Source organism: Saccopteryx bilineata, chromosome 1, assembly GCF_036850765.1.
Source record: "Saccopteryx bilineata isolate mSacBil1 chromosome 1, mSacBil1_pri_phased_curated, whole genome shotgun sequence".
NCBI lineage: Eukaryota > Metazoa > Chordata > Mammalia > Chiroptera > Emballonuridae > Saccopteryx > Saccopteryx bilineata.
In genome coordinates, this window is record NC_089490.1 from 38,460,297 (window position 1) to 38,483,876 (window position 23,580).

At 33.6% G+C, this 23,580-nt stretch overlaps 1 protein-coding gene across 1 annotated transcript in view; it reads right to left on the minus strand.

Moving 5' to 3' along the window:
• Positions 1–15,812, minus strand: part of LOC136319194 (protein eyes shut homolog) — a 557,987-nt gene extending 542,175 nt beyond the window's left edge. Inside the window, exon 1 of the mRNA XM_066252572.1 lies at positions 15,774–15,812. The gene's annotated coding sequence lies outside the window, so the exon portion shown is untranslated. The remainder of the gene's footprint in view (positions 1–15,773) is intronic.
• Positions 15,813–23,580: the final 7,768 nt, after the last annotated feature.

The window sequence follows — 23,580 nt, forward strand, 5'->3', positions numbered from 1 at the left end:
TTTTTCTGTTTTCCTCTTATTCCTCTCGTCATAACTCTTAGTCAACCAACACCTAAAAGCAAATCATTTTATTCTTGACCCAAATTTTTTCCTTATTTGCTTTTTGTGGGTCCATACCCCCTTCTTTTTTCTTTTCCTTTTTTTTTTTTTTTTTTTTGCCCCTTTATTACTTTTCCCCAATTCAGGCCCTCCATTACAGGCATTGTTTGTTATAATTCACAGTTCACCACAAGATTTTTCTCAAGAAAGAGGGGAGAGGAGAGGAGAGGAAAAAAGGAGAGGGGGAATAATTTCCTTTTTTTACAATTTTTATTTTATTTTTCTTTATTTCATTATTAATTTAAAAAAAAAACTCTTTTCGATTTTTTATTTTTTTAACTTTTTATTCTTTATTAAATCTCATTAATACTATCAACAAAACCACCCTCAGATGCCATTAAGGCAGAGAAAATCGAATATGCATTTTACAGATTGGAAAAGTATCTTGAAACCCCATCTGGAAAATTTTAGGTCCTTATCAAATTTTTAAAAAATTTAAATAAAAATGTTTAATACCTTGATAACATATTTAAATTTAATTCCACTAAAACTTTTGAAATGAAAGCTTTACATTTAAATTAGAAATTTTCATTTTCTCAAAGTTATACTACAAAATTTTTGGTTATAAGTGTTCCCTTGAAACAGGATACTATTTAATTTACACATATTTGTGTTTTAAAAGTTGTTAAAATGGAGTTTCATCAGCAGGAAGACATATTTTAGAGATTTTTAATATGCAATGCAATAATTATTATAAAATTAACTGGGTCACTTAAGACATTAATAAAAATCAAAGTTTGCTTTTACTTTTCCCCTTACTCTAGGTGGATGTTATCTGCTTAAGAAAGGATGGGACAGTCAGTAGGTAATAAGAAAAGGAAAAATATCCAAAGCTGAAGGGATTGTGTTCTGTAGCCAGAGGCCAGTGGGAGGAGAAATTAGCTGAGGGTCCTTTCAGATACACCTTGTGTGCTTTCACTTTTTGAGGGTTTGGAGGGCCAGGTGTAGAGAGAACACGTTGGAAATGTCCAGCACAATGATTACCCCAGCTCTCTGAGAGAGGGAATGCAGATGTGGGGGAAGAGAGAGAGGTCAGAGAAAAAGAATAGATATATATTTTGATTTTTCTGCAAAAGACTAAATACAGAGATTCAAGGTAAATACTTTGTTCTGGCATAAAGATTTGATTTTCATGGAACCCTACACTAATATTATATATAATAAATGAATATAATTTTTAGAAAAAACTGTAAAAAGATCCAGAAGGCTAAAACTCAGATCACAATTAGAACTGAAAAATGAGCATAGGAGAATTTTGGGTAGGAAAAACATCTGAATCTTTTCATAAATTATCTAAATACAAGACAAAAAACAAACAAATCTAAACAAATACAATATTTTCACTATTACATCTCCCATTATCTTTTCTTTCCTCTTCCTTTCTCTCTATGAGGGTTGCACTCCAAAACCCTTAACTCTCTCTCTCTCCCTCTCTCCTCTTTTTTCTTTTTTCTTCTTTTAGTGGTTCCCTCTTTTTTCTCTCTCTCTCTTTCTTTTCTCCCTCTATATTAGTTTCTTCCTTTCTCCTTACATCTCCTCTCATTCAAACCTCAATAACAAACAAATTATCTTATCTGGGACTCAAACTTATGTTTGTGGCATTTTGGGGAGTTTTTACTTCACCTTTTTAACTCACTAGCAGTGCTCCCATCCCTGGCTCTCCATTTTATCTATTTCTTGTCCCACTAAATACAATAGTAATTTTTTAATTTGTCCCCCCCATTTTTCTGTTTTCCTCTTATTCCTCTCATCATAACTCTTAGTCAACCAACACCTAAAAGCAAATCATTTTATTCTTGACCCAAATTTTTTCCTTATTTGCTTTTTGTGGGTCCATACCCCCTTCTTTTTTCTTTTCCTTTTTTTTTCTTTTTTTTTTTTTTGCCTCTTTATTACTTTTCCCCAATTCAGGCCCTCCATTACAGGCATTGTTTGTTATAATTCACAGTTCACCACAAGAAAGAGGGGAGAGGAGAGGAGAGGAAAAAAGGAGGGGGGGAATAATTTCCTTTTTTTAATTTTTATTTTATTTTATTTTTCTTTATTTCATTATTAATTTTTTTTAAAAAAACAACTCTTTTCAATTTTTTATTTTTTTAACTTTTTATTCTTTATTAAATCTCATTAATACTATCAACAAAACCACCCTCAGATGCCATTAAGGAAGAGAAAATCGAATATCATGGATACAAAAGAAAGAGAGGTAACACAGCTAGATGAGGAAAAATCTATGGAGAAAAAATTTAATATATTGGAAACCTTGGAGCTAAATAACAGAGAATTCAAGATAGAAATCTTAAAAATCCTCCGAGATATACAAGAAAACACAGAAAGGCAATTTAGGGAGCTCAGAAAACAACTCAATGAACACAAAGAATATATGTCCAAGGAAATTGAAACTATAAAAACAAATCAAACAGAGATGAAAAACTCAATTCACGAGCTGAAAAACGAACTAACAAGCTTAGCTAACAGAACAGGTCAGATAGAAGAGAGGATTAGTGAAATAGAAGACAAACAACTTGAGGCACAACAGAGAGAAGAAGGAAGAGACTCAAAAATTAAAAAAATGGGATAGCCCTACAAGAATTATCTGACTCCAACAAAAAGAATAACATAAGAATAATAGGTATATCAGAGGGAGAAGAGAGAGAAAATGGAATGGAGAACATACTCAAACAAATAATAGATGAGAACTTCCCAAGCCTGTGGAAAGAACTAATGCCTCAAGTTCAAGAAGCAAACAGAACTCCGAGTTTTGTTAACCCCAACAAACCTACTCCAAGGCATATCATAATGAAATTGACACAAACCAACAGCAAAGAAAAAATTCTCAAGGCAGCCAGGGAAAAGAAGAATATAACATATAATTTTGTAGTATAACTTTGAGAAAATGAAAATTTCTAATTTAAATGTAAAGCTTTCATTTCAAAAGTTTTAGTGGATTTAAATTTAAATATGTTATCAAGGTATTAAACATTTTTATTTAAATTTTTAAAAAATTTGATAAGACCTAAAATTTTCCAGATGGGGTTTCAAGATACTTTTCCAATCTGTAAAATGCATTTAAATGCATGACTTCTGGAGAAAAGTGAATACACTAAAATATCACACAGATAAAAGAAGAGTAATTCTAATTTACAAAAAGTAATATTGCCTGATGAAAGGAGATGGAAAAATGTAAGGTAATCACAGGGGCTTTGAGCCCTAAAATGAGCCCTGCATTACATTATTCTTTTATTTTGTTTTCATCTTATCTTATGTAAGAAAGGAATTAAAAAGAAGAGAAATTGTTTTTAGGCTTCTAGAAAGCTAAGTTATTTTAATATGCCATTATGCTGATTAAATCACATTATAGAATCTAAGATGTAATACAAACTTTTTCTTTTAAGTGAAAGGAGACACAGTGAGATAAGTTCCCACATGTACCCCGTTCATAATCCAATTGGCAACCCCTCACCTGGGTCAATGCTAAATCAACCAAGCTATTCTTAGCACCTGAGGATGAGCCCTGGGACCAACTGAGCTATTCTCAGCATCAGGGTCTATGCTTGAACCAATCAAACCACTGGCTGTGGGAGGGGAAGAGGGAGAAAAGGGGAAACGGAAGAGGAGAAAAGCAGATGCTTCATTCTCATGTGTGCCATAACTGGAATTGAATTTGGGATGTCCATATACCAGGCTGATGTTCTATTCACTGAGCAAATTGGCCAGGGCTAGTATAAACTTTTTAATGAGAGTTTTAATTAAAAAATATATTTGTAATATTAAGATTGGATAGATATTTCTTTTAATAGATCATTTTATAAAAATGTGTAGTCAAAAGACAAAAATTAAACTATAAAATGTCATTAATGAATGTCACTTTTTAATTCTTAGCCTCCTATAGAAATTCAAGTTTTAGTAGAATTTATAGTATATTTAAGACAACTTAAATATTTTTCTTATAATTACATAACTTATTTCTTAGTCACAGTTCTTTATAATTAATAAATTTTTAATCAGAGTATAAGCAGTCTATTTTATATTTGCAACATAAAGATTCTTACATTAAAATTTTGTCATCGGCCCAGCATATGGTTGTCCCATGTTTGATTCACAGGCAGGAAACACAAGAGAAATGACCATCGCTTCTTTTTCCCTCCCTCTCCCCCTCCTCTCCTTCTTCCCCTCTCACAGTCAATGGCTCTGATTGATTTGGGCATAGGCCCCAGCACTGAGGATTGTTTGGTTGGTATGAGCGTCTGCCTCAGGCACTGAGGACAGCCTACTTGGTTTAAGCATCAGTCCCAGAAGGGGGTTGCTGGGTGGATCCTGGTCAAGGTGCATGCAAGAGTTTGTCTCACTATCTTCCCTCCTTTTACTTAAAAAATTTTTGTAAGAATATTAAATAAATTCTTTTGAAAACATATTTTATTTTTTATTTATTTATTTTTTTTGTGGCAGAGACAGAGAGAGTCAGAGAGAGGGACAGATAGGGACAGACAGGAATGGAGAGAGATGAGAAGCATTAATCATCAGTTTTTCGTTGCGACACCTTAGTTGTTCATTGGTTGCTTTCTCATATGTGCCTTGACAGTGGGGCTACAGCAGGCCGAGTAACCCCTTGCTCACACCAGCAACCTTGGGTCCAAGCTGGTGAGCTTTGCTCAAACCAGTTGAGCCCACGCTCAAGCTGGTGACCTTGGGGTCTCAAACCTGAGTCTTCCGCATCCCAATCTGATGCTCTATCCACTGCACCACTGCCTGGTCAGGCCTTATTTTAAATTTTAATCAATTATAAAATATAATATAAAACTTCTATAATTTTTAAACAAATATAGGCATATTTAAGTATAATATATATAATGAAAAATTACAGCCTTTTCAAAATTTTCATATGAAAAAGAATATCAAATTTAATACAATCTAAGAGAATATTGCATATGTTGAATATTCATAGTTTATTTTGTTTGTTTCAATTTATCCAGCATCAAAGTGCTATAATTTAAGGTGTTGTACATGCTGTGTACCTCAGACAATAAGAAAAAAAAGTAAACTAATTCTTTAATGCTCAAAATATTTGTTCCAGAGAATGATTACCTTAAATAAGTCTTTGAATAGTATTATTATAATTTTACTGCATATGAATGTGAATTAATCTGAAACTATGTTAGAGCAAAATGTTCTGCAGAATAGAATTAATTTGAATTAATAACTAGTTTCTAAGCAATTCATAGAAAAATGTACAGATATTTATCTTTTTACTTAAATGCACATTAACTAATTATTCTCAACTTTGTAACAGTAAAAACTGATAAACTCATAAACACCAAACACTGATTGGTTACAGTATTCTTGTTGATAATGACTTGGTTATAAGAACATGAACCATAAATTTAAAAAATATTTTTCTTCTATATTCTTTTCTATTTTTTGAATGGACCAGCCAATATTACTGTAATAGTCCTAGTGAATTCTCTATTTAGCTCTACATTTTTAGTAGATCAATGTTATTGTCATTGACCTAGGTGAATAGATGACTGTGCCTTAAAAAGACATTAGTTGTATTGAGTAACATATGTTTTCAAGTGTCAGAAAATGTCAATTCCAGTGACCAGCTTTGCAATAGCTTTGAAAATGAATCAAGGCTATTATCCAGATGCTTTCCTATATCAACGAATTCAGCTTTAAGTGATGTCATTTGTATTATTTATTAATTGTTGCAGGTTTCAGTTTCAAAAACTGAAAGAGTGAATAAAACAGATTAAAAACAGATGAATCATGAAGTGTATTATGTAATAATTACTGTTTTTTAATATTTTTATTATGTCTATAGCTTAATTTGTATTAAATACACAATTGGTATTAAGTTGTTAGATTATTTCAAAGATTTTTAATAGATAAATTAATGTCAAATGCTAAAACAAACCAAAAAAATTGTTTAATCAAAAAATACATTCTTGTAAAACAGATGGGATATAAAAATGCAATTATTCATTTTTCAGCTGTTCATAGATTTTTTCCATCTTTGAAACGTTTAAATGCACTGAACAATTGCTTTTATTATAACAATTTAAAGAAAGTAATTTCCTAAGAATAGAATAATCAACACCTCTGTACCCATCATCTATATTAAATACATCTTAATATTTTTCCAAGTTGCTGAGAATTTTTAAGAGAATGTACATAACAAATGTGTTTGAAACCCTTTTCAATATATTCAGAATAATTATCCATCCCTCTTTACAAAGAGGAGATCACTATTTTTAGGATCATAATTATTTTTCAAAATATGTTTTAATATAATATTTCATTAAATATAATTAGTAGATCCAAAATTAAATAATTAGGTATAAATCAATAATATTTAAACATAACTACTATGAAGATACTATAAAACTGATGAATAAAGAGAAAACTAAATAGGCATTCCATATTCATGGATATAAATATTCTATATTGTCAAGGTATCACTTCTGCCCAACTTTATCTCTAGATTTAATAAAATCCCAATCAAAATCTCAACAAGTTATTATGTGGATATTGACAAAAAGATGCTAAAGTTATAGATAGAGGGGAAAACCCCAGAAAATAATGTTAAAGGGAACAGAATATTATCGTAATAAGAACAAAGGTAAGAGGACTGACACTGCCTGACTTCAAGACTTACCGTAAAGCTACAATAATCAAGAAATTATGTTATTATTAAAAGACTAGATACATAGATCAATGGAACAAAATTGAAAGCCCAGAAATAGACCTACATAAATATTATCAACTGAACTTTGACAAAATTTGTGTCATGGAAATTCATTAGAAAAAAGATGGTCTCTTCAAAATGGTACTGCAACAATTGAACATTTATGTGGGAAAAAAAATAATGGTTTGGACACATACTTTATACTCCTTCATATACATGAATGCAAAATGGATCACATATCTATGCAAAATGAAAATTTATAAAACTCCTCAAATATAATAAAGAAGAGAATCGAAATGACCTTGACTTATCTTTTTATATATATCAAGGGCATGACCTTCAAAAGAAGGAATTGCAAAGCTGGAAACTTGATTAAAGTTAGAAATTTCTGTCCTGTGACAGATAATGTAAAGACAATGATAAGACAAGTCACAGACTGGAAGAATATTTGCAAAAGAAATATCTAATAAAAGATTATGCACAATAATGCATAATCTGCAAAGAACTCTTAAAGCTCAACAATAAAAGCAACCCAATTAAAAACAGACTTTAACAGACCTAAACAAAGAAGACACACTGATGCAAAAGGAACACGTGAAAAGGTGCTCCCCACCATAAGTTATCAGGAAATTGTATATTGAAACAACAATGTGATACCACTACCCGCCTCTAGGAATAGCCAATTTTCTAGAACACTAAAAATACTTAACGCTCATGAGAATGTGAAACAATAGGAAATCTCATTCACTGCTGATGGGAATGCAAAATGACACAGTCACCCTGGAAGACAGTTTGGAAGTTTCTTACAAAATATTTGTCTAAGTAACGAGTTGCATATATTATGCTGATGTTTTCCATTTCCATTCATCATGTATTTCAATAAATATTTAAGCAAGATATATTCCTATAGTTTATTCATAGTAAAATAGATATAGTCTTCTGTTTATTATACTTTTGTTAATCATCTTGATTGTTTTTAAATTTTCACCATTATAAATGTACCACATATGTATAACCTTATACATATCTCCATGTGCCCATATTTAAAACTTTCATGTGTTACATATGGATTTTACACCATTTTCCTCAGTGTAGTTCTTCATCCTTCCATGAGCACTGGATGAGATGCTACTGGTCCTCACAAAGCGAGTATCTCACTTTATTTTAGGTTTCTTAATTATTTGTTTACTAACCATTTAAATTTCATTCTCCTTGTGCATATTTTTTACCTATTTTTTATATCTTCTTAACCTTAAACTGGTTTCATCAATGCTTAGTGTACATATTTTTGTGAGCACCTACTCTGTTATCACCGACAATTTATTGTCTCATTTTCAATCCAATGAGCTTACTGGGCCCCACTCAAGTACAGATTGAAAATACAAAGGGCTGTTGTGTTGAAGGCATTTTTAAAATAGACTTTGTTTTTTATATTAGTTTAAGGTTCACAGAAGAATTAAGCTGTAAGTACAGAGCTTTTGTCTAGCCCTTCCCCCAAACATACAAAACTTCTCCCCTTGTCAACGTTCCCACCACAGCAGCACATTTATTTCAATTGATGAAGCTACGCAGACACATCATCACCCAAAGTTCATGGTTTTTCTTAGGGTTCACTCTTGGTTTTATACGCTCTATGGATTTTGGTTTGACAAAAGCATAATGCTTGCCCACCATTATAATAGAATACAAAATTGTTTCACTACCCTAAACACCTTTTGAGATCTACCTATTCATCACTCCTTCCCCTGGAACTGCTGGCAATCATTGATCTCTTTATTGTCTCCGATGTTTTGCCTTTTTCATAGTGGAATAGAGTTGGAATTCTGCCACATGTAAGCCTTTTTAAATTGGCTTCTCCTCATTCAGTAATACTATGTATTTTAAATTTCTCCATGTCTTTTCACATTTCAATAGCTCATTTCTTTTTAGTGCTGGGGAATGTTCTATGATCAGGATGTACCACAGTTTATCTACATTTACTAATGAGCATCTTGGTTATTTTAAAGTGTTAGAAGTTATGAATAAAGCTGATTTAATATCTGTGTAGAGGTTTTTGAGTAGATGGACATAAGTTTCAACTCATTTGGGTCCATACCAAGCAGTGCCATTGTTGCATCATATTATATAAGTTTTTTTAGGAAACTGCCAAACTGCCATCCAAAGTGGCCGCCATTTATTTTTATCCAGAGGTAAGTTGCCTTTGGGTCCCAAATGTCCCATGTTTATTGAATAATCATCTTCAAAGAATGTCTCTGAACAGAGGCAGGACACCTTCATTCCTTCCTTATCTTTCTGATCTCTGGGGAGGGCCTCTCTAAAAAAGTGCCACACTGCTCAGTGCAACTCTAATCAGATGAGCAAAAGTCTTATCAAGAGTGCTCCAACATCTGTTTCACGCCAGGAAGAATTTGTATTTCAATCATGGTTCACACTGTGCACTGTATTGGCAGCAGTATTTCCTATACATGAGCCGGGCTTGAAGATTAATATTCACAAAAAACTCTTCAGCAATCTGCAAGTTGGGCTGTCAGAATAATCACCATTAATAGCTGGTTATTTTTTTCATCAAGCTTTTCAGGATTTTCTCAGTTTGAGAAACACTTTGCTGCCATCAGCTCGATTGAAGGGTCAATATCAACCATATAATTTCAGCTCTCTGTAAATGAATTTGTTGTTCTTATGTTCATGAATACTCCATACGGGTTTCTCTTTTAAGCAGAGGCATTTGGGCTAGTTTCCTCCTGTAGCTCTTTGAGACTTCCTACTAAAACATGGGAAAGTAGTCTTCAGAAGCCATACAATAAATTCATATGAAAACTCTTCATTTAGATTTTTAAAAGTCATTATGTTTCTACTATTTATTTCATGCCAATCTCAGACTCAGAGCTATCTCTGAGGCCCAATGCAGAGCAAATTGAAAATGCTAAGCAGTTAATACCCTAAACTTCAGTCTGCATGTTTCCTGTGGGCCTATTTTCCAGTTACTAATCCTATCTTCTGTTCAGTTGATAGCATTTTTTTTATCTTAATTCTTTATGAATCTTTTTCCTCTCCAGAACTTCATCATGGAAAAAAAAAAGCTTATTTACCCTCACTTTCAGAATCATGATTCTGCTTTTGGACGGTGATCTACAGGTAACAGAGAAAGGGTGCTATTTTAGAGCCGAGGGCTTAAGAAGGTTTGCGTGCTTCTGCTTATTCCTTTGAACCTCTGCCACTCCATGAGAATAACATGCTAGTCCGGGAAGCACGAGACACATTTGGAGAAGAGCCATTTCTGCTGACAGACAGACCTGTGAATACCCTTCCTGCCTCAGCCATGGGCCAGGGAGACTTAGATGAGCTCAACCTTCATTAATTAGCTAAATTATGGGAGCCCACAGATGTGAAAGTAATAATAAATGTTGCTATTTTTAACCACTGAGTTTTTAGGTTTTTTGCTAAGGAGTAACAGCAAACCAATATAGTCTGTATAATAATTTTAAAGCAGTTCATGTTCCCTGGAGACAGGGAGGAAAACATGATTAAAGAACTTAAATATCTATATTCACTTTATTCTCTCTTTTTAGTAGGGACAAAACTCCTGTGTCTTAGGGAATCTGCACTTCTCTGCACACAAGCCTTCCTCTAAAGCCAGTGAAAAAACTGTCTTATAAACTATTGCCAGTATTTTTTTAGATTTTATTTATTTATTTTTAGAGAGATAGAAGACAGAGAGAGAGAAAGAGAAGGGGAAGGAGCAGGAAGGATCAACTCCCATATGTGCCTTGACCAGGCAAGCCAAGGATTTCGAACCAGTGACCTCAATGTTCCAGGTTGACACTTTATCCACTGCGCCACCACAGGCCACCCAAACTATTGCCAGTTTTCCCTGGTCCCTCCTGAACATTTCTCACTGGTTCTAGCCCATAAAAAGAATTACATTCCAAGAAAACTTCTGAATTATATACACCAAGAAAACTCTGGCACTGCAACCTCACTGATGCAATATATAAAACTTAACTGGGAATAGGTATCCTATATCCTAAAAGAGTTGTATAACTCCAACAATTTATATTGTCATACAGTTGGTCAGACAAAAGAAAAATAAACACAATAATTAAATGAGCTAACTTATTGTCACAAATTAGAAGAGATGATTTAACATGTTAATATAAGCATCTGGGTGTGGTGCAAAATATGCTGGCTAACCAAAGACAGGACTTAACTCCACCTTAGGTTAGTGAGGTTGCAGGGCCAGAGTTTTCTTGGTGTATAATAGAGAGAACAATTTATATGTTCTCATTGTTATGGAAATGTTTGAATAAATCAGTTATATGTAAATTTCTCAGTTACTCCTTAATTTCTATTCTCAGAGAATATAGAAGGACATTCTGATCTCCTAGGAAGAAACTCCTTTTTTCCAGGTGGGTACTTCATCCACCAACATTAAGAACTGATGGTGATTGGCCTTTAAGGTTGAAGATAACATTGTATGATGCTGCAGTGTTGGGTTTCCCTCTACAAATAGAATAATGGGACCCAAGAATAGATAAAGCTTTTAAAATATGCTTGCCTATCAGTTTAAAAAATGAGCAAATAACCACCACACAAATTAGAGAAACAGAATCGTGATTGATGGATTAATTCACAGATATCCTTGCCAGTGGTTAATCAGTGATGGGTTATTAGCAATACACGACATGGACAATCAGTTATGGTGCTACTTTCTGCATACATGTATGTAGAATTAAATATAAAGGTCTGCAGGACAAAAATGTAATTCAACTTGCCTTTGAGAAATTCCTAGGCTCCTGCACAACTTCAGACCCGAGCTATGTCACACACTCAATCCCTCAACTGAAGGAGAGCAAGTGCCTTTGAAGTAGAATCTTGTAATATAGTCACATGTGTTACATGTATCTTCCTGTGGCCACCTCAGAGGGATATGAGGCCATTTACCAGTGTGACTTCATTAATGAAAGGAAGATATGTAGACCTCTTCAAAGATACTGGACATTGGCTCTGAACTTATGCTTGTGTTTGAAATACCACCATTCCATCAGTAGAAACACAAGATTATTTAAGTGCAGTAGATCACAAATCTATGCTTTGTGGGATTTTCTGTTTATTTATTTTTTGCTTTCCCCCTCAGTCCATGAATATTTAATGTAGTGAATATACTTAATAATAGGCAGAATTTATACATTAGAATAAAATACTATGAAGGAAAGCCCAGTTGGAAGATTTTAAAATGCTCCTTCATACGCATTAAGTTCTACACTGGAAGCAAGTCTATATTTCCGTGGAGCTTGATTAGCATCCCCTTGAAAGGCTTGAAAGCTGCATGGGTAGTGATTCAAAGCTTATCCACATTTACTTCATCAGACTGGACCGTGCAAAAGCCACAGTAAATGATAGAAATAATAAAAAGTTACTGGAAACTGAATCAGATTGTGATACAAATTTTGACAGTGATTCTAGATTTTGGATCTCTATTAAGACAGATAAACATCACCCTTGGTACGGGGAGAGAAACTGTGACATGACAAATGAGTCTTTTTTATCCTAATCAATGAATGCCTAGTTGAATTTGTCCAACTGCTTTTTAAAAGTTATTTTTAAAAACTAATTTAAAGACATATCAATTATTCTCAGATTGATCTACAAATTCAATAGAATTCCAATTAAAATTTTACCTGGTCTTTGTTTGATTGCTTAGATGTAGGAATTTATGTAGAACATAGTTGATTATAACAGAAAATAATTATCAAATACAACCAAAACTTCCTAAAGGAGATTAAAAATAGGAGATGTCTTATTATATCAGTATTGAGATATTTCAAAGGTAAATAATTAAGATTTATGACATTGTCACATGGGTAGATAATTAAACAATAGACTCAGAGAAGTGGGCACATGCACGTATAAGGACTTGATTGGCAATCAGGAAAGCATTGCAGATCAGACAGATCTGTGCACAAAAGGCTGACATTCAGTACATGTAACAGGCACAATTGGTTATTCATATGAAAATAATAACTCATATTTCTACCTAATAGTGCACATACAATAATTCAGATCAGTTAAAATTTAAATATAAATGGCAGAACTTTAAATTCTTTAAAAGGAAATAGAAGAAACACTTTTTCCCCCTAAGTTAAACATTTTCTTTTTATTAAATTTATTGGGGTAACATTGGATAATAAGATTATATAGGTTTCAAGTATACATTTCACTCTTTTTTTTATAGGGAGAGAGAGAGAGAGAGAGAGAGAGAAAGGGATAGATAGGGACAGACAGACAGAAATGGAAAAAGATGAGAAGCATCAATCATTGGTTTTTCGTTGTAACACCTTAGTTGTTCATTGATTGCTTTCTCATATGTGCCTTGACCGCAGGCCTTCAGCAGACCGAGTAACCCCTTGCTCAAGCCAGCGACCTTGGGTCCAAGCTGATGAGCCTTGCTCAAACCAGATGAGCCCGCGCTGAAGCTGGTGACTTCAGGGTCTCAAACCTGGGTCTTCCACATCCTAGTTCGATGATCTATTCACTGCACCACCGCCTGATCAGGCTCAAGTATACATTTCAATGTAAATGATCTTTATATTGCATGTGTGCCTACCACCCCAAGTCCAATCATCCTCCATCATTATATATTAGACTCTCTCTACTGTTTGATATCTTTCACCACCTTCCCTATGGTAACCACCATGGTGTTGTCAGTATGGATAAGTTTTTGTTTTTTTTGTTTTCTTGTTTATTTGTTCCTTTCAGTTTTATATCCTACATGTGTGTGAAATCATATAAATCTTAACATTTTTTGTCTGAATTATTTTTCTTAGCATGATATTCTCAAGGTCCATCTACATTGTCCCAAATGGCAGTATTTTATTATGTCTTATGGCTGAGTAGTATTTCATTGTATATATCTAGCACATTTTTATCTAATCATCTACAAAGGATACTTTTGGTTGTTTTCATGTCTTTGCCACCATGAATAGTGCTGCAATGAACATAAGAGTGCATAAGTCTTTGCAAATAAATGTTTTCAATTTTTTTTCATGTAAATACCCAGAAAAGTTGCTAGACCATTAAGTAGCTCTATTTTTAATTTTTCAAGAAATATTCATACTGTGTTTCATAGTGGTTGTAAAAAATACTTGGTCAAAGAAGAAATAAAAAGTAAAATAAAAAGATAAATAAAGACAAAGGAGAATGACAAAACAACATATCAAAACTTCTCAGAAGCAGTAAAAGCAGTAATAAGAGGGAAGTTGATATCATTATGCGCCTATCTCAAGAACGATCTCAAGTAAACTACCTAACCAGACATATTAAAGTACTAGAAAAAGAAAAATAGCAGCTTCTTTAAATCAGCAGAATAAAGGAAATAAAATAGATGCAGAATTGAATGAAATAGAGAACAGAAAGACTATACAGCAAATTAATACAACAAAGAGCTGGTTCTTTGAAAAGATTAATAAAATTGACAAAACTGTGGCTAGACTCACTAAAAAAAAAGATAAATCAGAAATGAAAGAGAATTTACCATAGACATCATAGAAATACATAGGTTCATAATAGAATAGGATGAAAGACTACATGCCACCAAATTCAATTACCTAGAAGAAATAGATATGTTCCTAGAAATGCCCAATCTTCCTAGACTGAGTCATGAATAATTGGAAAATATAAATGGACCAATCAACAGTAATAAATTTAAAACATGTATCAAAAACTTCCTCAAAATAAAAGGACAGGATTAGATGGTTTCACTAGTGAACTCTACCAAATATTCAAATAAGATTTGAGACCTATCCTTTACAAACTTCCAAAAAATTAAGTAAGAGGAAATAAATACTTCCTAACACATTTCAGCATAACACTGACATCAAAACCAGGCAAGGATAACAGGCACACACACAGATAGAAAAAAAAAAATACAGACTAATATCTCTAATGAATACATATGCAAAAATTCTAAGGTAAACATTTCTAAATAAGATAGAAATAAAAACATATACAAACTAATTGATTAATTCAATTACATTAAAATTAAGTTTTAATATTCAAAAATCATTATAAAGAAGGTAAAATATCAATCTATAATCAGTAAAAAATATTTTCAGTGTATACAATTAACAAATGAATAATTAGAATATATAAAGATTCTTACAAATCATCAAGAGGATAACATAATGGGCAGATGACATAAATAGGCATTTTTAGATAGCAAAAATAAATATCTTGAAATATATGAAATAATACTCAACTGTGAAAGTTATTACGAGAATACAGGGAAAAACCACCAGGATACATAATCTTATGCATAGAAGATATGCTCAAATGGAATAATCTGACAATACAAGTAGGAATACTTATGAATTTTTGCTGAGTGTAAATATTTAATTTTCAAAGTGAAATGAAATTTTAAAAAGTGATATAATAAATGTGAAAATGTCTACCTAAAGTTTTAATTAGGGTATTTTGAGGCATAAAAATTTGAGTAACACTAGTATTTAAGTATTTCAGAAAATGTTTGAAAACTTCAATAATGTTATTTATGAGAAAAAAAAGAGTAAATAATCCCAAAATCCATGTCCAGGAAAATAATATTGTGTTGATACATACTTAAATAAAATATTTTACAATAGTTAAAAACAACAGATAAAAATGCATTAACAGATAATGCAAAATATTTCAGTTCAACAAAGTAAATTTTTTCAGAAGCTATACACAATATTATTCCAGTCATATTAATATAAAAGCTAAAGAGTATTTTCTTCAGGCATACATACAGTTAATGCTGCATATTAGGGGCAAAGGTGGTAAACATAACATCAGAATATTCACTACCGATGGATGGGACAGTGAAGGGGTACTTGACAAGCACAAAGACATCGGCAGTATTCTGCTTCATAACTTGAATAATGAGTATGTGCATGTTCACCTTGTAATTTGTTAAACTACACATATAAAATAATTGATTCAGTAAAATATAGCCTCTAACCTGTTTATCAGATCTACACAGGTTCTGTTATTTTTGCAAGATTCAAAGGAACCCTCGGTATCAACTTCACACAGAGGTCCAGAGTATCCAGGTCTGCAAATACACCTTTCAAACAAGACATTTAAGAACTCCATTGATATAAATGTATAAAGTTCAAGTTTCAAATAATTGTAGCATGGCAAATTGTTAGTAATAAAAATGTTCTATTTGTCAATTGAAATTATAAACTTGCAAACACTTAGATACATCTAAATGCATAAACATGTATCTAGATTTTTTTGTTTGTTTTCTTTACCTGAAACTATTGACCCCATCTTCACAGTTGCCATAATTCTGACAGGGAAGGGAGGAGCACTCATTTATGTTAATTTCACAGTGTTCTCCTTCAAACCCTGCAAAGAGAAATGTGAAGGATAAGGATGAGCAATTCTCATTTCAGCATGAATCAGAATCAGTGACAAAGAGTCTGGAGAATTTACTCATAATAAAAATTACAAAACATAAAAGAGAAAATACCTCATCTCTGGTTTCTCAAACAACTCTATTTTATATAATCTATAAATATATTTATGCTAGTTTCTAATTAATGAGTTCAAATGAAAGAATCAAGAGGGGAATACTTTAGTTTACCCCCTGTGAAAGAAGAGTTGTTGCTAATGCTGCTGTTCTTTTAAGGTATTTAAGTGTTTGAACAAGAAGAATTGAAACAATCTGACAAGCAAATGAATTAATGTGTTGACCAATCTTAAAGTAAAATTGAGCTTCAGTGACTGAATTTATATAAGGCGTTTAGCAGATGAAGTGAATTATTTAATTGCTTTTTATATTCAAGCGATTCAAAGAAAATAAATTATTTTGAATCACAGTTACAAAATCAGTCATCTGTTTAAACACATGCCAGTTATGTTTAAAATAGCAAAGAACAATAAAAAATTATACAGACCAGTAAGAGAGGCAGCTATAATTATGTCAAAACATTCATGTCAGAAAAATCAGCCTAATTATCACTTTTTCAAGGCATTAAATATTTTAACATTCATTATGGCCATTTAAGTAATTATTTCTATGGTTCTATATTAACTAGATATAACAATATTTATACTTATTTCTAGACAATTAAAAATCTAAGAAACAAAGTTTTTCTTCCTCTTACTTTTCATTGATAAAACAAATCACCCAATAATTGCAGTGACATTATACATGTCAGTATCTATTCAGATTTTCTATTACTCTGAAAAAACTGTATTTATTATTGGCATACATATAGACTGCCATTGGAACTGAGAAGTGTCTGAAATGGAGTGCGGTCCATCTATCCATGAATAGCCTTCTTCCTCCCCTGGTGCCTACTCACATAGTTTCTCCTCCTCTTTCTATCTGCAAACATTTCTTCATTTTCAAAATCTCAAATCATATATAATACTGTATTGGCATTCAGATGATATAACACAGTTTCCTTGGTCTCTGTCACTGCATCATGACCTTTTAGTTTTTAGCACCTACTGCTCAGTGGAAAGTCCTCACTGTATTTCCTCACTCAGGTTATCATGTGAGAACATGAGATTGCCCTACATTGCTTTTCCCATCACACCATGCCACAGCCATTGTCATTCAGTGGTATCTACAGTGAGCTCAAGTGCCAAATTGAGTTGGGGTTTGGAAAGTTGGTATTAATTTTGTAAAATCTGGCTGCTTCTTTAGCAGAAAATAATATATAAAGCTAAAAATTACTTAATCCAAAAAAGACAAGAGTAAAAAAGAACAAAGTACACATACAAAAAGTAAAAAACAAATCATAAGATAGTTTATTTAAAGTCATATGTATGACTAATTACATTAAATATGATGTTAAAAACTCTTCAATTTAAAGCAGAAATAGGCAAATTAACAGAACTAACTGTACAATATCTAAAGAAACTCACTTTAAATATAGAGACAAGTATAGATTAAGAACACAAAGATAAAATAAAAAGATGTATCAACAACTATTAATCAGAAGAAACCTGTGGAGCCTATATAATGGGTAGACCAGATAGTCTTAAAAAATACCATTAATAATTTGTCTTGTTTTTTCTTACACAATTACTAAAACTTCAAGTTCAACTCTGAAGTTGCATGCTTTCACTTACATTCATGCACTAGAGTTGTATACTCAGCATTAAAAATAAAATTAAAATGAGTTATTTCCAAGTTAATATGGTTATATATAAATTGCAAATGTCATAATATACTTATAAATAACATAATAAACTTTTTAAAATTATTTGATTCAAATTAAAATTATTTTACAAGCTAAAGATTTAAAGAGTTGGATGCAGGGCAAGATGGCCATGGAGTAGGCAGATGTTCCAACTTCCACCTCCCAAAATCAAAATGGATTACAACTTAATTTTAAGAACAATCATCTGGAAAAACTAACTTTGCGCTAAACCAAGAGGAATCTATAACCAAAGATCACCGAAGAAGCCACACTGATACTGGTAGGAAAACAGAAAATGCGGAGAGGGTTGCCCAGCTCCCAGGAGCATGCAGCAGCCTGGAGGGACTCACATGGTGGTGGGGTTTTACCGGAGAGGAGAGGGTCCTGGGTCCCAGAACCAAAGCTCCAGCCTGCAGCCCCAGATCCTAGAAGAGGTGTACAAACAGTATTTAGCTGTGAAACAAGTCAGGATAATGTTTGTGAGAAAGAGACAAATTTCTCAGACCCAGGTTTCATCTTAAAGGGACTGCATAGAAATCCTCTTTCACAACCACTCTCCCAGGGTTCTGGTGGACAGGGTTAGCTGAGAGGACTGGAGTAGTAGGAAGAAAGTGTAATTTAGGAGGCACAGGGAGAAACACTGTGAGGGACAGCCACCCTAACCCCTGAGCTGAGTCATTACTCAAATCTAAAGTGAATATTTTTCCTGGAACCAGCAATACCAGCAAAGGGAAGCAGGTCACCAGCCAAACAGAAGCTTTCCTGCTGTACTCAGAGCAGAGTTGCTAAGAAGCAGGGAGCCAATCAGGGATACAGTACTGAGTGCTGAGGTCTGAGCTACAATACCACCCCCACACTGCTGAGTGCTCGCCAGACGGAGAGGGGGCAGCAGCAGGATGCAGGAACAGAAGCCAGGAGCCAACCACGGCTGCGACCCACATACATGAACACAGTCCAGGGTGCGGGGGTGGGCTGGAGGCCAAGGCACTGTCCAGGCTTGCAGCCTGGACTACTATGTCAAAGCAGTCCTTCCCACAGGGGCAAGGCAGAGGCTGGGGTCCAGTCATGGCTTGCAGCTCAGACTCGTGAATGTAGTCCCACCCACAGGGCAGGCAAAGGCCAGGGGCCAGCCAAGGCTTGCAACTCGAACATGAAAAAGCAGTCCCGGCCACAGGAGTGGGATGGAAGCCAGAGGGACCACAGTGGTGGGCCAGCACTGGCAATGCCTGTGCCTGAACGCCCAAGGTGGCAGCAGTAGTGGTAGAAGGCCAGCGGACAAACCGCACCTTGGGAACACAAAGGCCATACTCAGTGGACTTCTGTGACCACACCCTTTTGAGGGCTGAAAAGAAAGAATATAAAATAAAATAAAATAATAAAATAGAAGGTTGGCTAGAATAACACCTGAGGCTAATGGGAAAGCCACATCCAATACCTTACCTAGCCCCTGTGCCCAACAAGTAGCCACCAATAAGAGACTGCAGAAAGTGGATCTCAGGGGAACCTGAACATTTAAATAAACATCCTCCAGGCCAAAAGTAGATAAAAAGACAGCCTAAGTTGATATTAACAATGCACTTGGGCTCAGCAGAGGCAGCCACAGGATCTGGAACATCTGTTGTTCAAAAAAGATATATAAGGGCCAGTCATAGGCAGGGACCCCCACTTGTCTGTGCCAGGATCCGGCCAAGAAGGTCCAGGGAGGGCATATCCAGAGGCCAGATACAGAGAGCATCAGCTCAGGACTAACAACCCCTGTTAGAGTCACATCTTAAGGAGGGGCTCCTCACACCTGACCCAGTTAAGATATAGATAATGGAAAAGAGGCTCTGCTAGTTAAGGAGACCACAACTCAAACAAGCCTGCAAACCATAAACAAAAACAATGGAAAGACAGAAAAACGTAAGCCATATGAATCAATAAGAAAAATGTCCAGAAAAATATCTGGATGAAATGTAAGTAATCAAATTACCAGATACAGAGTTTAAAATAATTATTGTTAGAATGCTTAAGGATCTCAAAGTTACAATGGATGGACTTAATGAGCACCTAAATAAAGAAATTGTAAGCATCAAAATGGACACTGAAATCACAAAAAAAGAACCAGACAGAAATGATAAACACAATATCAGAAATGAAGGCTACACAAGAAGAAATGAAAAGCAGGCTGGATGAAGCAGAAGATTGAATCAGCGAATTAGAGGACAAGATAAGCGAAAGTACAGAAGCAGAACAGCAAAAAGAAAAGAGGATCAAAAATTCTGAGGAAACTCTAAGAGAGCTCTCTGACAATATGAAGAGAAACAATATCCACATAATAGGGATTCCTGAAGGAAAAGAGAAAGAACAAGGGATAGAGAACCTGATTGAAAAAATTTTAGCTGAAAATTCCCCTAAATTGATGCAGGAAAGAGTCATACAGGTTCAAGAAACAGAGAGAACCCCATTAAAAAGAAATACAAAGTGACCTACCCCAGGACACATCATAATCAAAATACCAAAGCTAAGAGATAAAGAAAGAATTCTGAAAGCTACAACAGAAAAGAGGTCAATCACCTACAAAGGAGCTCCCAAAAGGATGACATCCGACTTTTCAACAAAAACACTTGAGGCCAGAAGGTAATGGCAAGAAATATTCAAAGTAATGCAGAACAGGAACCTATAACCAAGACTTCTTTATTCAGCAAGGCTATTGTTTAAAATTGAAGGAGAAATAAAAAGCTTCCCAAACAAACAAACAAACAAACAAACAAAAAGACTCAAGGAATTCATCACAACCAAACCAATGCTGCAATAAATATTAAGGGGCCTACCATAGACAGAACAAAGCAGGAAAAAAATCTAGTAAAAGAGGAACGTAGACTTCAAGAAAAATGTGGTAATAAACAACTTCATATCAATAAACCTTAAGTATAAGTGGATTAAATGCTCTAATCAAAAGACATAAGGTAGCTGAATGGATAAGAAAACAGGACCCATACACATGCTGTCTACAGGAAATCCACCTCAAAACAAAAGATACACATAAAATGAAAGTAAAAGAAGGAAAAAAAAATTCTTGCAAATGGAAAATAAAAAAAAGCTGGGGTAGCTATACTTATATCTGACAAAATAGACCTTAAAACAAAGACTATAGTAAGCAAAAAAGAAGGTCACTACATAATGCTAAAGGGAGCAATCCAACAGGAAGAGATAACCATTGTAAATATATATGCACCTAATATAAGAGTACCTAAATATATAAAGAAAACTTTGATGGACATAAAAGGCGAGAACAACAGCAATACTATAATAGTAGGGGATTTCAATACCCCACTTACATCACTGGATAGATCCTCAGGAAAGAAAATTAATAAAGAAACAGCAGAATTAAGAGACATACTAGATCAACTGGATTTAATAGATATCTTCAGAACCCTTCACTCTAAAGCACCAAAATATACATTCTTTTCAAGTGCTAATGGTACATTCTCTAGGATAGACCACATGTTAGGGTATAAAATGAGCCTCAACAAATTTAAGAAGATTGAAATCATATAAAGTATCTTCTCTGACAACAATGGCATAAAAGTAGAAATCAACTACAATAGAAAAACTGAAAAATACTCAAACACTTGGAAAGTAAACAGCATGTTATTAAATAACAAATGGGTCAACAATGAAATCAAGGAAAAAATAAAAAATTTCCTTGAAACAAATAAAAATGACCATACAACAACTCAAAATTTATGGGACACAGCAAAAGCAGTCTGAGAGGGAAGTTCATAGCATTACAGGCATACTTTAAGAAGCTAGAAAAAGCTCAAATAAACAACTTAACCCTGCAACTAAAAGAACTAGAATAAGAACAGCAAGTAAAACCCAGAGGAAGTAGAAGGAAAGAAATAATAAAGATCAGAGTGGAAATAAATGACATAGAGTTAAAAAAAAAACAATATAGAGGATCAATGAAACCAAGAGTTGGTTCTTTGAAAAGTCAAACAAGATAGATAAACCTTTAACCAAACTCTCCAAAGAGAGAGAGAGAGAGAGAACAAATAAATAAAAATAGAAATGAGATTGGAAAAGTAACAACTGACACATCAGAAATACAAAGGATTGGAAGAAAATACTATGAAGAACTGTATGTCAAAAAATTAGACAACTTGGTGAAATGGACAAATTCCTTGAAAAATATAATCTCAAAAATCAACCTGGAAGAGTCAGAAAACCTATATAGACTGATGAAAACAAATGAGATCCAAACATTTATCAAAAACTCCCAACAAACCAAAGCTCTGGGCCAGATGGCTTCACAGGAAAATTCTACCAAATATTCAAAGAAGAACTAACTCCTATTCCTCTCAAGCTATTTCAAAAAATTCAAGAGGAGCAAACACTTCCAAGCTCCTTTTATGAGGTGAAGCATAATTCTGATTCCAAAACCAGGCAAAGACAATACAGTGAAAGAAAACTATAGACCAAAATCCATGATGAATTAGATGCTAAAATTCTCAACAAAATATTATAGCAAACCAGATCCAGCAATGCATGAAAAAAATCATACATCTTGATCAAGTGGGATTTATTCTGGGAAGGCAAGACTGGTATAATATTCACAAATCAATCAATGTGATTCTGCACATAAACAAAAGAAAGTAGAAAAATCACATGATAATATCAATAGATACAGAAAAAACATTCGATAAAATCTAGCATCCATTTATGATCAAAACTGTCAGCAAAGTGGGAATATAGGGAACATAACTCAACATGATAAAGGCCATCTATGACAAACCCACAGCCAATATTATACTCAATGGACTAAAATTAAAAGCAATTTCCTAAAGATCAGGAACAAGACAGGGGTGCCCCCTTTCACCACTCATATTCAACATAGTTCAAGAAGTCCTAGCCAGAGCAATCAGACAAGAAGAAGAAATAAAAGGCATCCAATTGGAAAAGAAGTACAACTATTATTATTTGCTGATGATATGATACTGAACCTAGAAAACCCTAAAGTCTCAGTCAAAAAACTACTGAACTTGATAAATGAATTCAGTGTGGTGGCAGGATATAAAATTCATACTAAGAAATCAGAAGTATTTTTATACACCAACAATGATCTGTCCAAAGAGAAATTAAGAAAACAATGCCCTTTACTATTGAAACCAAAAAAAAAAAAAATACCTAGGAGTAAATTTAACCAAGGATGGTTTAATACTTGTACTTGGAAAATTATAAAACATTGATAAAAGAAATCAAGAAAGATACAAACAAGTGGAAGCATATACCGTGTTCATGAATAGGAAGAATAAACATCATTAAATTGTCTATATTATCCAAGGCAAATTTTAAATTCAATGCAATTCCTATTAAAATACCAATGACATACTTCAAAGATATAGAACAAATATTACAAAAATTCATGTGGAACCAAAAAAGAACACGGATAGCCTCAGCAATCTTGAAAAAGAAGAAAAAAGTGGGAGGTATCACACTTCCTGATATCAAGTTTACTACAAGGCCATTGTTCTCAAAACATCTTGGTACTGACATAAGAACAGGTATATAGATCAATGGAACAGAACAGAGAACCAAGAAATAAACCCACACCTTTATGGACAA